We start from the raw sequence: 14,094 nt of genomic DNA, 5'->3' as shown, positions 1-14,094 counted from the left end.
TACATTCGGCACTCGGTGAATTGACAGCATTAGAGGAAAATGTGGCAAATTACCCAAGTAAACCGAGGTTCAGCATTTTTTTGAACTTTAGTGTTTATTTTCCGTTTAGCTCTCACAAGCTTCTGTTTAACTCATATGAGTTTCCGTTCAGCTCTTTTGAGCTTCTGTTTAACCTTTATTTGTTTCTGTTAAGCTCTTACAAGATTTTGTTCAACCCTTATGGGTTTCTGTTCAGCTCTTATGAGCTTTCGTTCAACCCTTATGGGTTTCTGTTTAACTCTCATGAGCTTCTGTTCAGTGTTCGTGCTTTTGAAAATGATGTACTCTTATCCATAAGTCGTTCATCGATTTGGGAAGACTTAGTAAGTGAATATGTAATTGAAATTGAAAAACATATTGCTTGTTATTGGTATTGATCTGAAATAATTGTATTCATCGATTGAAGTTGTGATTGGCAGGGAGTTTACATTGAATGAATTTATTTAATTGATGTGTTATTGTAGGTTAGATAAGATTTATGTTTAACCCATTGAACTTACTAAGCTTAATTAAGCTTACTCGAGTTGTTTAATGTCTTTGTAGATTTTTAAGAGGTTGGAAGATCGAATCAGCACATCAAGTCACACTTTCCAGCTTATTCCGGTAGTTTTTGAAACGTTCAATATGGTTTATATGGCATATATAGGGTTTCTATGGATTTAATTAAAGTTTGTCTTCTGTAAATGTTAATAATTATAATTTTGCTTATATATATGTTGGGTTGGAAATGAGACATATTAGTGATATTGATGTGAATGATATAGGTTTATTGTATTCAATTTGTGATTAACTTTAGTAGACTAGTTAGATGGATTAAATAGGTAAGTATAGGTATTTGGGTATATATAAATGATGTTATGTTATGTTTAAAACATGATTTTGACTTGTTTTGATTGTTTGTTGGGATATATTGATGTGTTAAAATCTTGTGTTTAGATTGATATCAAAATGGGTGAGAAATGTGACCTTGGAATGGCCTATTTTCGTCCACACGGGGGTGTGTCCCCTGCACATAGGAAAAATAAATTTTGTGAAAAATTATTTGAGTTTCCGGTTTAGTGCCGATTTGTTTCTAGTGTGTATTTTTGGGTCTCGAGGGCTCATACAAGGGAAAATATGAGTGATTTATGATTATATTATGGTATGCATGTTAAATGATATGAAATGTTCGTTTTTGATCTGGAAAGTCCGGTAATACTCTGTAACCCTGTTCCGACGATGGACAAGGGTTAGGGGTGTTACAGGATTAATGCTTCAAGCTCACATATCAACATGTTTTATGTGACACTACACAAACTTGCCATATGCAGTTGGATGCCCACATTTCATGATGCTTTAGTTGGAAAGGATTAGGCATATTATTGTAGAAAATATGCATTAAAACTAATGTTGTAAGAATTAGACTAGTGGTTGAACTGATTAGACCACCGATTATTGGTTGAATTATTTGAATGCTAGTTCAACCATTATAATATTTAAAATAAAAAAATAAAAAAGTAAAAATTATAAAAAATAAATATAAATAAATAATAATAGAAACATAAGTAGCCACGAATGGTTTCTTTTAAATGGTTTTTACCTAGTTTAATTGATTTTGTCACACCCGATTTTATTTAAGCCTGAAAAATAGGATTAAGTGGGGGTTAAATTGAAAGAAGCTGTAAGTTGGTGGTCTCTACTAAAAAATTAGAAAAATTTAGTGAGTGAATTGGACATGGTTGAGATCCAATTCTGGTTCGGTTGGATTAAAACTAGGTAGTTCCTTAGTGGTAGACAAAATGATTACAAACAGATGGTTTCTATTGGTTGATAACTGAGCGTGAGGGGCTATAAATAACCAGGAAATGACTTCCCGTGGAGAATTCTTCTCAAATTTGTTTCACTTTCTCCTCTTCTTTATCTTTTTCCCTTGGTTGCTCCGAAAAAAAGATAGTTGTGGGAAGCTTTGCATGGAGCGAAGATCACGAGGTTTGAGTCGAAAAAGTAGAGAATCTAGTCAGCTGGTAAGGTTATAAGCCCTTCAGTGTATGTAAGATTAAGAAAATGAAGTTAAGAATTTTCAAAACCGTTTTAGGAGTTCTACTTGTTTCTCCTTAATTGCCAAGAGAATGGAAGCTCTAGCGTTTGGAAAAGCTAATCTTGGGAGGCAAGAGCCATCATGTAAGTTTCTATACTTTGTTTCCCGGACGCTAGTTGCTAACATGAAACTATATTGAGTCCATGATGAGTTCTATGATGATGTATAATCTTTGTTGTTTGAGAATGTTATGTATGCACAAGGTTGAGTAGGTAATGAGTATCCGCAAGTGTGTCAATATGCATAGAATGGTTGTAATAATACATATCTAAGTTTGGTGTGCTCCATGCTATTATGTTTATGTGATCATATGTCTATTCCTGTGTGTTTATAAATTGTGGAATACAAAGGGAAAAATATTGACGGGATAGATGAAGTTAGGATTGGAAGGATGTTTTATGAAATGAAGTTCCGTTTACCATCATCATATGATATTACTGGATGCAAACCATTATATGCAAAGTTTTGGGCCTTGCAGATGAGACACTGCAGTGTTCAAGCACCAATGTTAGAAAGGGAAGAGGTGTGGGCGAATAAATAGAGAAATGAAATTCCATTAAGATTTCGTCATACAATAGTGTTAAGTGCGAACCGAGATGTATGAAGCTCCGGGCCTTGTAGCGGTGACATTGCGATGTTCGAGCATCAAGGTTAAATTAGAAAGAGAATGATATCTATTGGATCTCTAGAGCAACACTGTGACAACAGTAATTAGGTTCCATAGAGCAATACCCCGATGACCACCAGCATGCTCTATGGGGTGACACCGCGACAACGGTAAGGTTCTTCGAAGCGACACCTTAAAGAGGTTTAAGGTGTAATAAAATAACTCAGCTATGGCAACCAATAAAGTCCTCCAATACATTAAACATAGGGAATATTGTGTAGGACCATGACTTGGCCATGGAAATATAGAGGGTCTACTAAGACACTAGAAACGAGAAAGTTCGTCAGGATGTTAAACATAGGGTATATGTTAAGACCATAACTCAGCTGTTGCAGCATAAAGAGTCCATTGAAACATTAAAAACAAGATAGTCCACCAAGACAATAACCATGAGGAAGTCCATCAGAACATTAAAAAATAAAGTCTGATGAGTAAGACTGTAGTCTTTTGGGATATTTAACACATGGTAAACTGCCAAAACGGTAATTATAAAAAACCACGAATATGGAAAAAGGGATAGAAGAAACTGACAGTGTTAGCGAGCTATAGTTAGCAAGCGGATTCAGAAGAATCCGTCGAACAAGGAAAATGTAGTAGAAATGGGAATGGCACGCCAAAACAGTAAGCATGGAAGCTGGTAAGACATCTGAGTGTTAATCCAACAAGAATCAAACATGAGAAATGATGTTTCAGTAGTGCTTGGTGTATAATCAAATGAAATAAGATTTATCCGAGGATCGTAGATGATGATCCGCCATTTAGAACCGCCAGAAAGTGCTCAGTGAAACTTGGTAAGCTAAGAGGTTCGATCACAAGTACCCTCGATAGTCTATTTAATAAAGAGTGGTCAATTAGAACCCATTGACATGAAGAGGAACTAAGAAGGTTAATCCAAGTGATAGATATATCTGTCAAAACTATTCATCTTTGAGGAAAGCCCAATGTGAAAGTATTCATTATAAAGTTTGTTTCACAGGGAACCATCATACAAGGAAGAATGTGAACTCGAACGATTAATAGTTTGTTGTAAACTGCAAGCCAAAATGGTCTAATGTATGCGGATTTGATGGGCCTTAACAGCAATGGATCATAATTAGAATGGTTTACAAGAGTGCAAGCCAAACAACATTTAAACCCGAGTGTAGGGTTGAAGTAGAAATGATGAAATAAAGTTAAGACTACTAGTGTGACATGACCCTTTTCTAGTAGGCCTTATGAGTAGAATGTCAGTTATACACTAGACTTATGATGTGTTTCCGAGATAGGAAAGTAAAATGGATGTTCATGATGGAAAGTGTAAGGAAAAGAAAAAGAAATAGAAGGTGTTATGCGCAAGGTAAAGTGAGAATTTGTAAGTGATGTTCACGAAACTAACTAAAATTTTGACAAAGGCAAGTGCACCTATCAATTAATAGTATTGCTACAGTGAGCAAATATATTGTTCCCACGAAGACTAAAAGTATTAATAATTACGGACTTTCTATTATTTAACTAATAAATTTGAGTGATTGATTAAAACTAAAATTAACTAAATTAATTGACTATGAATGCAACAAAAACGAAACATTAAAAAAAATCGAGTAATAACCAAGAAGCGAAATAATACCCAAGAAAGAATTCACCTAGATTTCATCTATCATTATGAATCTAAATTATGCAATTTATTTACTTAGTAACTTGATCCGTAAAAATCCCTAAATTATGTTAATATCTCTTTCAAGAATAAGAGCAACTGACTCTAAATTGATTAATTGAGATTTTTTTTCTAATTAAAAGATCTATTATCGCATTAACTCGTGCTATGGACTCCCCTATTAGATTTGACTATAATCTGGTAGATTTATGTCGTCCTATTTCTAAGATTGCATGCAACTCCACTCAATTATGCAAGATCTACTCTTAAACATGGTTTATTGCTCCCTTGATTTAAGCACATCAAACAAGGATCAATAATCTAGAAATATTAAACCAAGAATTAAGCACACATAATTGAGAACTAGATCTAAGTATTTACTGTGTAAAATAAAAATTAAACGATAGAATCCATCATAGAGTTCATCTCCTTAGGTATCTAGAAAATTTGTTCATGCTTGAAAATAGAAACATCCAAGATACGCATATGCGATGACAGCGTGGGGAAGAGGAAGAGATTTGCCAACCTTCTGGATGGAAAAAACTTCGAAGGGGGTCGATCCATTCATTTTGAAGGATAAAAGGGGTATGGAATGAGGACACAAAATGCAAAAAAAAGAGCACTGATGTCTCATTTATGAGAATTATAGTCACCAAACTTAGAAAACTAAAAAAGAAGGACAAATGACTAAAGAAAGGGAAAATGAGGATGCAAGTCGGCGATGATTTTGAGGGTCTGAGTCCGGAGAAGAAAGAACTAGGCCTCCGAGGAGCTCAGTTAATAAAAGGAATTGTGGGAATGAAAATTGTTTTAGCACAAAATCTTCTAGGTTCCAAGTTCCCAAATAGAAGAAAATCTTCAACAAATGCAATTATAAATGAGAAGGGAAGGGGAAAGGTCTTTTGATTTTAGGTTTTCCCTTGTTTTATTTTTATTTACTTTTATTTATTCGGATTTGAATTGATGAGCTTCGATTCATGTGAAGTCTAGGCATCAATTTAGAGAGTAGGATTTGACTGCCCAAGGCACCGCTTATAGGATGTAATGAATTTAGGGATAAATGGCGTGATTTAGGAAGCCTCGTAGCTGCTTAAGAAAATGTTATATATATATTTTTTATTTTGACTCAAATTTCCCCAATTAATGCATAATGGAAGATTAAATTTTTAAAAAAAAATCCAAGATATAGTATAACGAAAGAAATAAAGAAACTCGTGATAATCTCCTCGAAAATCAAATGGGAATCTTCAATCTTGATGAAAATTTACTTCAGAATCGGCTTTAATGGTGTTTTTCGAGTTGTTTTCTTGAGTCTTCTATGATGACCCCTTCCTATTTTCTTATTTTTTTTCATATATACGTCTTTAAGGGTGTGCAAATTTTAGGTAAAACCAAATTAATTCGGTTAAACAACTGAATTTGATTAATCAGTCGATTAACTGAATTAATTCGGTCAAGGGTCGGTTAATAATTTTTTAGATGTTCGGTTAATGGTTAATTCGGTTCGAAATTAGTTAATTAACCGAATTATAAATTTTGGTTCGGTTAACGGTTAATAGTTTAAAAGGGTCAGTTAATTCGGTTAATAATAGTTCGGGTTGATTAGCCGGTCGGTTAACCAATTGAACTCCCTTATACGTCTTAGAATGCCTGAAAAACCTAAAAATTTGATTTCTTGCAGTTTAGGATAAAAATTCGTGAAATCGACATGGCCTACCACATGGCCGTGTGATAGCCCTGTGGACACACAGTCATGTGGAATGGGTCAGCCCGTGTGGTTCTTGTAGCTTGTTCTGATTTTCTTTTTTTCGCTCGTTTTTCTCTCATTTTGCTCTCAAATGCTATATTAAGCATAAAACCATTAATTTAAAGGATTAGAAGCATAAAATTCACAATTAACATCGAATAATCACCCAAAAATGCATTAAGAATAAGATTAAGGCTTCTTACCTTTAGCACTTATTAGTAAGGATGATAAATCATCTAGAGCCCATTAAAATTAGTTGAAGGGTCATAAGCTCGACCATGTAATGATCACTAAACGATCAATCCACCAATAAAGGAATGTGGAAGTCAGATAAGAGTCCGACACTCTAGTTAAAGTGTGAATGTCCAAGAAAATCAGGGAGTTAGAGTATTTTAGTTAATACCCCAACAAGAAAGGGGTTAGTCATATTCATATATGTGGTAACAAGGAAACTCACTAAGTTCATTTAAACTTTTAGAAGTTTTAGCCTATGATTGCATGATTCGTTGGATAAGGAACTTAAGGAGGGACCAAGCCAGACCGTGTGGAACCAAGGAATTTCATCAGTAAGGTGTCATGCACATCGAATGAGGTACCTCCATAGGCTACGCCTCAAGGTCAAATATATTGTAATTAAATAGTTTCCTTAGAGTTTGAAATTGGAGATAGTAAGTTTTTGTTTAATTTAAGATTTCTGTTGTAAGAAGTATTTATTGGTAGTTAATAAAGTCAGTCGTAGAAATTGTAAGTTTAAAACTTATGATTAGTCTAATCCAATCAATTTGTGGCACCCCATGCTCAAATTCAACAATCAAGTCGAGTGAAGGTGTTAAAGATGTAATGGCCCGATTTTAAATGATGTCGGAAACAGTGAGAGGCCACTAAAACCAACAAGAAATCTCATAGATTTCATTATTTTAATAGTTAACAGTTATATATAATTTTTAAGAGATTTTTGAATTAGTAATTTGTGTTTTATAAAAATTTATTAGGTCAAGAAATTGAGAAAAAGAGGTATCAAGGCCTCGGTGTTATAAACCAAGCCATAAATATTTTTATAAATATTTACGGAGTGTCATTAAGGTAGTATTAAAATTTCGTTAGAAAAGTTTAACGTTTCGGTAGTCAATTAATTAAAAAGGAGTAAACTGAAAAAGGTGCAAAACTTTCAAAAGTGATTAAATAGCTTAACATTTAAATAAGGGAGGACTAAAAGGGAAAGTAGACCCACATGAGATGGCTGAGGCGGTGCAACGTGAAAAAAAATCAAGGATATTATGTGATTAAGGGCAAAATTGGAATTAAAACAAATTTTATATGGCCAAATGTGATTTTAATAGTTTCTAGACATTTTTTTCATCATTTTTCTGTCAAAAATATCCATTGAAGAGGGTTTAAGCTTTTCTTTCATATTTTAGCTTCGTGTAAGTTTAATTCTTGCTTTTTCCTTGAAATTTTTATGTTTTGTGACTTTTACAATTGGGTCCAACTTACTATTTCATTAGTTTTTGATTTTGTTCAAAGTTTTGGAAGATACCATTGATAAATTCATATTATTTTAGTTATTAGATGATGAAATTGAGATGTTGATGGGTATTTAAAAGTATTTTATTAAGAAATTTTGGATGAAAACATGTTTTAGGGATTGATTTGTAAAGTTGTTGAATTTATGTGAAATTCTAAAATTTCATGGAATTTATGGGCTACTATTGATACATATGAAAGTATTTAGGCTTGTAATAAGGAATAAATTACATGAATTTCATTTTCCGAGCCTAGGGATGAAATCGTCATTTAGTAAAAGTATAGGGGCGAAATATTAATTTTTCCTAAGATGTGACTTGGACAGAATTGAATGTAAATTGTATTAAATTGATGTTAAATTTACTCATATAGATCCGGATAGATCAAATACGGAGCTAGATCGAGGTAAAGAAAAAGTGACGGATTAATAGATTACAAGTCACGAACAATTAGTCGATGTAAGTTCATGTAACTAAATTGTGTATATTTATATGCTTAAATTGAATGTTGAATATGTAAATTGTATAAATGTCATGTATGTGTATATAATTTACCTTATATCCAACAATTCCTGATAAATGAATAAGTCCCGATAAAATGAATGAAACTCAATTGGATACAGAGTTCTATTTCCTGAAATGGTAATGTTCCTTCATATGTTGCGGACGTACCGTAGCTTGAAAGAGCGTCCCGTTATAAGCTAGAATGTTATTTAATTCATATTTTATTAAGATTTTTAGTATTATTTTATTATTAAATGATTAATATAAAAGGAGGAAAGATGAAAAGAAATCATCATCTTCCCATGCATCCAACGTGAGAAGAAGAGAGAAAGAAAGAAAGTTTTGCTTTCTTTACAATTTGGTCCTTCCACAAAAAATTTACCATTTTCACCTAGAAATCAAAAGAATTTCCATAGCCATCAAAAGAGAAAGATAACAAGGAGACTATGAGGAGCTAGAATATCAAGTTAGATCCAAGAAATAGAAGCTGGAGGAGAGAGAAAATCAAGTTAAAGATTGAAATCAATAGCACAATGTAAGAATATCAAGATTTCAATATATTTTTGAATTTGATATTATTGAAAAAGTAGGAAATTAATGTTAATGTAGAGTTTCATTATATAAGGTTCTATATTCTTGTTATGTTAGTAAAGGAAATAAGAGGAAGTGATGGAAAATATTGAAGAGAAAGGAAAGGAAGGTGTTATAAATTTAGTTATCAACATTTTATACTAAAATAGTTTTGAGACAGCAATAGTAGTTTGATTTTGAAAATTCTCCAAATATTTTAGAAATTCAATTAGAGGATGAACATGAAGTTAAAGCTTATTGAGTCTATTTTCACATAAAAGAGACAGAGAAAGCAAAAGAGTTTTATATTATGAGATATTTGAATTTTAGTGAGATAGGGTCAGAATGATTTCGGAATCTTCTGTCCTGACTTTGGAAAATCATCAAAAATGGTACAAAAATAATTATGGGCTAAAATTTATATGTTTAGAATTATGAATGAGTCTATTTTCAAAATAAACAAATGAGAACATTATACTAATTTTGTACAATGCGATAATTAATTTTTAGTGAAGAGTGGTCGGAACTGTTGAATAGTGAAATAGGGGAGACTTTAGTGAATAAACTATACTATTTGGCTAAACCAAAGATTTTGAAAATTTTATGGTAATAAGATATGGGAGTCTAGTTTTTGGGGAAAATTAATGGATCTTAATTTGGAGTTCCGTAGCTTGAGATATAAATAATTTAGTGACTCAGACAGACAGTTTTGAATTTACATATGAACAAATAGTGAAATTTTGGATAATGAGAATTGAGTGTGTTATATATTAAGGATATGGAACGGAGAGGAGGAGGAGAAAAAAATATATGAATGAATTGTGTATAATTGGTTATATGTTCGATTATAATTGATAAATGATGAAATAGAAATTATGCTTATATTTGTGCATTATTGGTCATGGTTTAAGCTCATGTGGCAAAATAAAGTTTCATAGTATGTATGTGTGATATATCTGGTATATGATTTGGCATGAAGTAATGTCATGAATGGTTTATGAATTAACACATGTTGGTAAGTTTGATACGTGAATAAATGTTGTGCTCATCCATGCTTATAATGCTTATGCTATATGTTTAATTGGCTAATATGTTTGGTGTACATGCTTAGGCTTTGCCCAAGTTGTGTTTGAATTATGCCACGTTAAACTTATAAGTTATGCATTGTAATGATATGTTTATGTTTTGTGTAATATGCATAGGAACGAATTTGGAAAGTTAATGAAATAGTATGTTCTTACTTGAAGGGTAAAATGATGAAAAAGGGGATGATGAGTTGAATTGATGTTGTTATTTAAGCTAGAGTGAGATTTTCATTGCAAAATTGAGAATTTCATAAATGTGTTAACGAATGATATAATCGATATACGTTGAGTTAAATGGTAAATACGTATTAGTATTGAACTTAATGACATTGAATTGTACGTGAATGAAATGGAAATGAAGCGTTGAATTTCATGAGTATGTATCGGGTCTCGTAGGCCCTATTTATTATGATTAAAATATTTTGAGGATATATTGTGAAGAGTTATAAAAGGATGTTAATAATTTTGAAAGTTTTAATTTAGATGAAATTTTATAACTCGGTTAAATACGTTTACAAGTGTATGTGTTCTGGTAATGCCTCGTACCCTATTTCGGTGTCAAATAGGGGTAAGGGGTGTTACATAAATAGCCATTGGAATGGCTTGTGGTGAATGTGTTTTGGTATATTAGCACATGAGTTAATTTCATGTTTGGTATAAGTGCTTAACTTGGTTTATGAATATTAGTATGTTATTAAGTAAATGTGGTCAAATAGATAAATTCACAAACATAGATTTATGAAGTGATATGGTATGTATGAGACTTGAGTTTTGCATGATTTTAAATGTTTTGGATTGGCTTTTGGATGTGTTAAAACATAGGTGAATGATCAAATGGGTGAGAAATAAGGCTTGGAAATTACCTTATTTTGTCCACACGGGCAGAGACACGGGTGTGTGTCTCAACCGTGTGAGACACACGGCCTAGCACATGGGCGTGTGTTCTGGTCATGTGTCCCCTGCATCTTAAAATTTAAAATAGAATGCTCAGTATTTTTCACACGTCCTAGTACACGGGCGTGCGGCTTGGCCGTGTGACCCCTGCACCTTAATGTTTTGAAAGTCAGAGAGTTACACGGGCTGAGAACACGGCCGTGTGACCTACTTCATATACCACACGGCCTAGGACATGGGTGTGACCACACGGTAGAGGTGCTCATGGGCCGGCCGGCCCGGCCCGGCCCGAAGGCCCGCCCGAAATATGGGAGGGTTTGGGTAAAAATATAGGCCCAAAATATGGGCTTGGGCAAAAAAACGAGGCCCGATTAAAAACGGGCGGCCTCGGCACAACTTTTTGGCGGGCCTGCCCTTACCTACCGAATATAATAAATATTTTATTATTTATTATTTTTTTAATTTTAAAATACTTTTAAAATACTTTTATTAAAATTTTGAAATTTTTAAATTTTTTTAAAATACTTTTTAAATTTTTTTTAATTTTAAAATATTTTTAAAATAGTTTTTTTAATTTTAATTTTAATTTTAAAATAATTTTTTGGTATTTATTTAAAAACGGGCGGGGCGGCCCAGGCTTATGAATTTTTTCGGGCAGCACTGGGAAAATTCTAGGCCCATATTTCGGTGGTAGGGCTGCCTAGGACTGGCCGAAATTTTTTCGGGCCTACCGAACCCAAATTTTACCATGAGCACCTCTACCACACGGGCGTGTGACCCCTGCACCTAGGAAAAATTGTAAAATTTCACAAAAAATTATCTGAGTTTCCAATCTAGTCCCGACTTATTTCTAATGTATGTTTTGGGCCTCAATGGCCCTAATAAGGGACTTTACGATAAATTTTCTGACATGTATGATAAAATAATATAAAATGTTTGTATTCATTCCGTAAGTTTTGGTAATGTTCTGTAACCCTGTTCTGGCAACGAATATGGGTTAGGAGTGTTACAAAAATTTTTATATTAGTTTAATTTTCCTTCGATTTTGTGATACCTATTAAACTAGTTTGACCATGTTCTCAGTCATTCAATTCAATTAGCTAATCTAGTTTGGTTTTGAAAACCATGGGTAAAATAAAAGTTTATTTTGGTACTTTAATTTTTAACCATATTTTGGAATATGAGACAGATGATGTTTTACAATAATTGCCCTTCATTTCCTTAATTTATTATATACTAATAAGTTAGAAAAAGATTACTACTAATGATGATCACTTGGAGCCTCCACCACATGAGTGAAGTATAACACTAAGTTTGATGTTGGAATCTATGTAGGTGACACAATTCAACCTATTGCACTAATTATTGAGGAGGTAATTGAATAACTTGTTGTTGATGATATTGTTGTACCCACAACTATCGCCATAAATACTCATTCTATGAAATAGAGAGCTCAAATGTTGAACCATCTTTGCAAGAAACTGTCTTTTCTAAACCCTCAACTATTGAACATCAATCAATATGATCTTAAAGTTTTGCAATACATTCAAGATCTTGAAGCTGAGTCCCCTTAAAGATCTTCTTTGAATTTTTTTCCAAAAAAAAAAAAAAAGTAGAAAAGAAGATGATGGTTGTTTTTATTTTGAGGGGATTTGGTGAGAGTTTATTGCTACAAGTCAAACTTTGAACTTTTGTTATTTGATATTGTTTAAGCTTGTTTTGTAAGGGAGACCTAAATTTCTTTTAATTAATCTCTCGTCTTAGTTGTAAGATATGATTTTTACTGCTAGTTTTATTTTGTCAAAAATGTTAAAGGATGAGATTGGTAGGATACTGAGTTGTGTAGAAGTTGTGCTTTGAATTGTTCTAATAACATCAATCATAATATTTTACACAATATTATGCAGAAAAAACATAGTATGATGTCAAGTCTTTTAAACAATTTATGAAAATATCTCTTATGAGGTAAGAGGATAAAATATGAAAAGTCCTCGACATCACAACGGCCACACTTATTAAGATGATAAGGTGTACATTCCAAAAGAAAAATATAATAGGCTTTCAATAGCAAGGATAAACATTAGAAGAACGCTCATCAAAGTTATGGTTCACTATTCAATGTGTTGCATATTGGTGACTTATTGATGATGAGTTTTAAGTTTTTCATATTTGTTTAAGGTAGGAACAATTTATTTTTAAGAGTATATTTATCAACTTTGGATGATTAAAAGTTGTGAGAACTATACTTTTATATGATTGAACAAAATATATATAGGTGAGACTACAACTTGAGAGTTTTGGGTTTGGGCTTAAATCATTATCATTTGTACTGAGGTTATTTTAGTGGATTAATTCTCTTAGCAAGACTCGTAGATATTAATAATATTAGTATTCAAAGTATTTTTTGTACAACTACAGGTGTCTTCATTTATTTTACGATCTACGCTTAATTATGTTCAGGCCAAAAATAATATTTAGGTAAAACTTTCTAAACAATATCAACGTTAAATTATAAATTTAGTTTAAATAATTAAAAAAAATCGCACTTCTTCCGAACAGTTACTGATTAGTATTCAAAGTTTTATTATTGTAACGTAACCAATTTTGCATTATATACGCATAGTTTTTAAGGAAGAAATTTTCTGGTTTATATTTTATAGGACAAAGAAGGATGCAGTTTTTGTCGCGTTGAAGACAAAATTTGGAGACTCAAACATTGCGGCCGAAAGTCGAAACCCGCACGTGGTGATGGTTGGCACGTTGTGGCAAAATACCCTGCTTTAAGCTTAAGATTTGCTTTTTATTGCCAAAAATAGAAAGCAGACTTTTCTTCCGTCGATAGTCCAAATTGATGTGAAAGCAAAACAATTCACCATTTGTTTTTGTAACATTATCTATATCCTTAGAAGTGTGTATGTTCTAACACACAAAATATTTATTGCGGTATGTAATCAACGGTGGCGATTCTCTATACAAGTGATTACCATAGTGTTTTTTGTTTTTGTAATTTATGATTAAATTTAGAATTGAATCACTTTTAAAAGATCTAATTTTTTCATTTACAAGAATTAAACTCAAAATATTATTTAAAAATATTTTCGAGATATAAATATAAATATTAAAATTTAGATATGATGAACCGATAAAACTGAAATATATAATAATATTGATAATTAATATATTTGCAGCAAAGGGTGGCATACACATTATGTGTATATGCAAATTTCGACCCGACTGCTGAATATAAATTTTTATTGATAATTATGAAAAGAAGATATAATTATTGAGGAAATTTTCGTCGAGTTTTCTTGAGATTTAATTTAAGGGTAGTTTGATTTGATCTTATATGGATGTG

The sequence above is a fragment of the Gossypium raimondii genome, chromosome 8 (assembly GCF_025698545.1).
Source record: "Gossypium raimondii isolate GPD5lz chromosome 8, ASM2569854v1, whole genome shotgun sequence".
Lineage (NCBI taxonomy): Eukaryota > Viridiplantae > Streptophyta > Magnoliopsida > Malvales > Malvaceae > Gossypium > Gossypium raimondii.
This window is presented reverse-complemented; position numbering follows the sequence as displayed.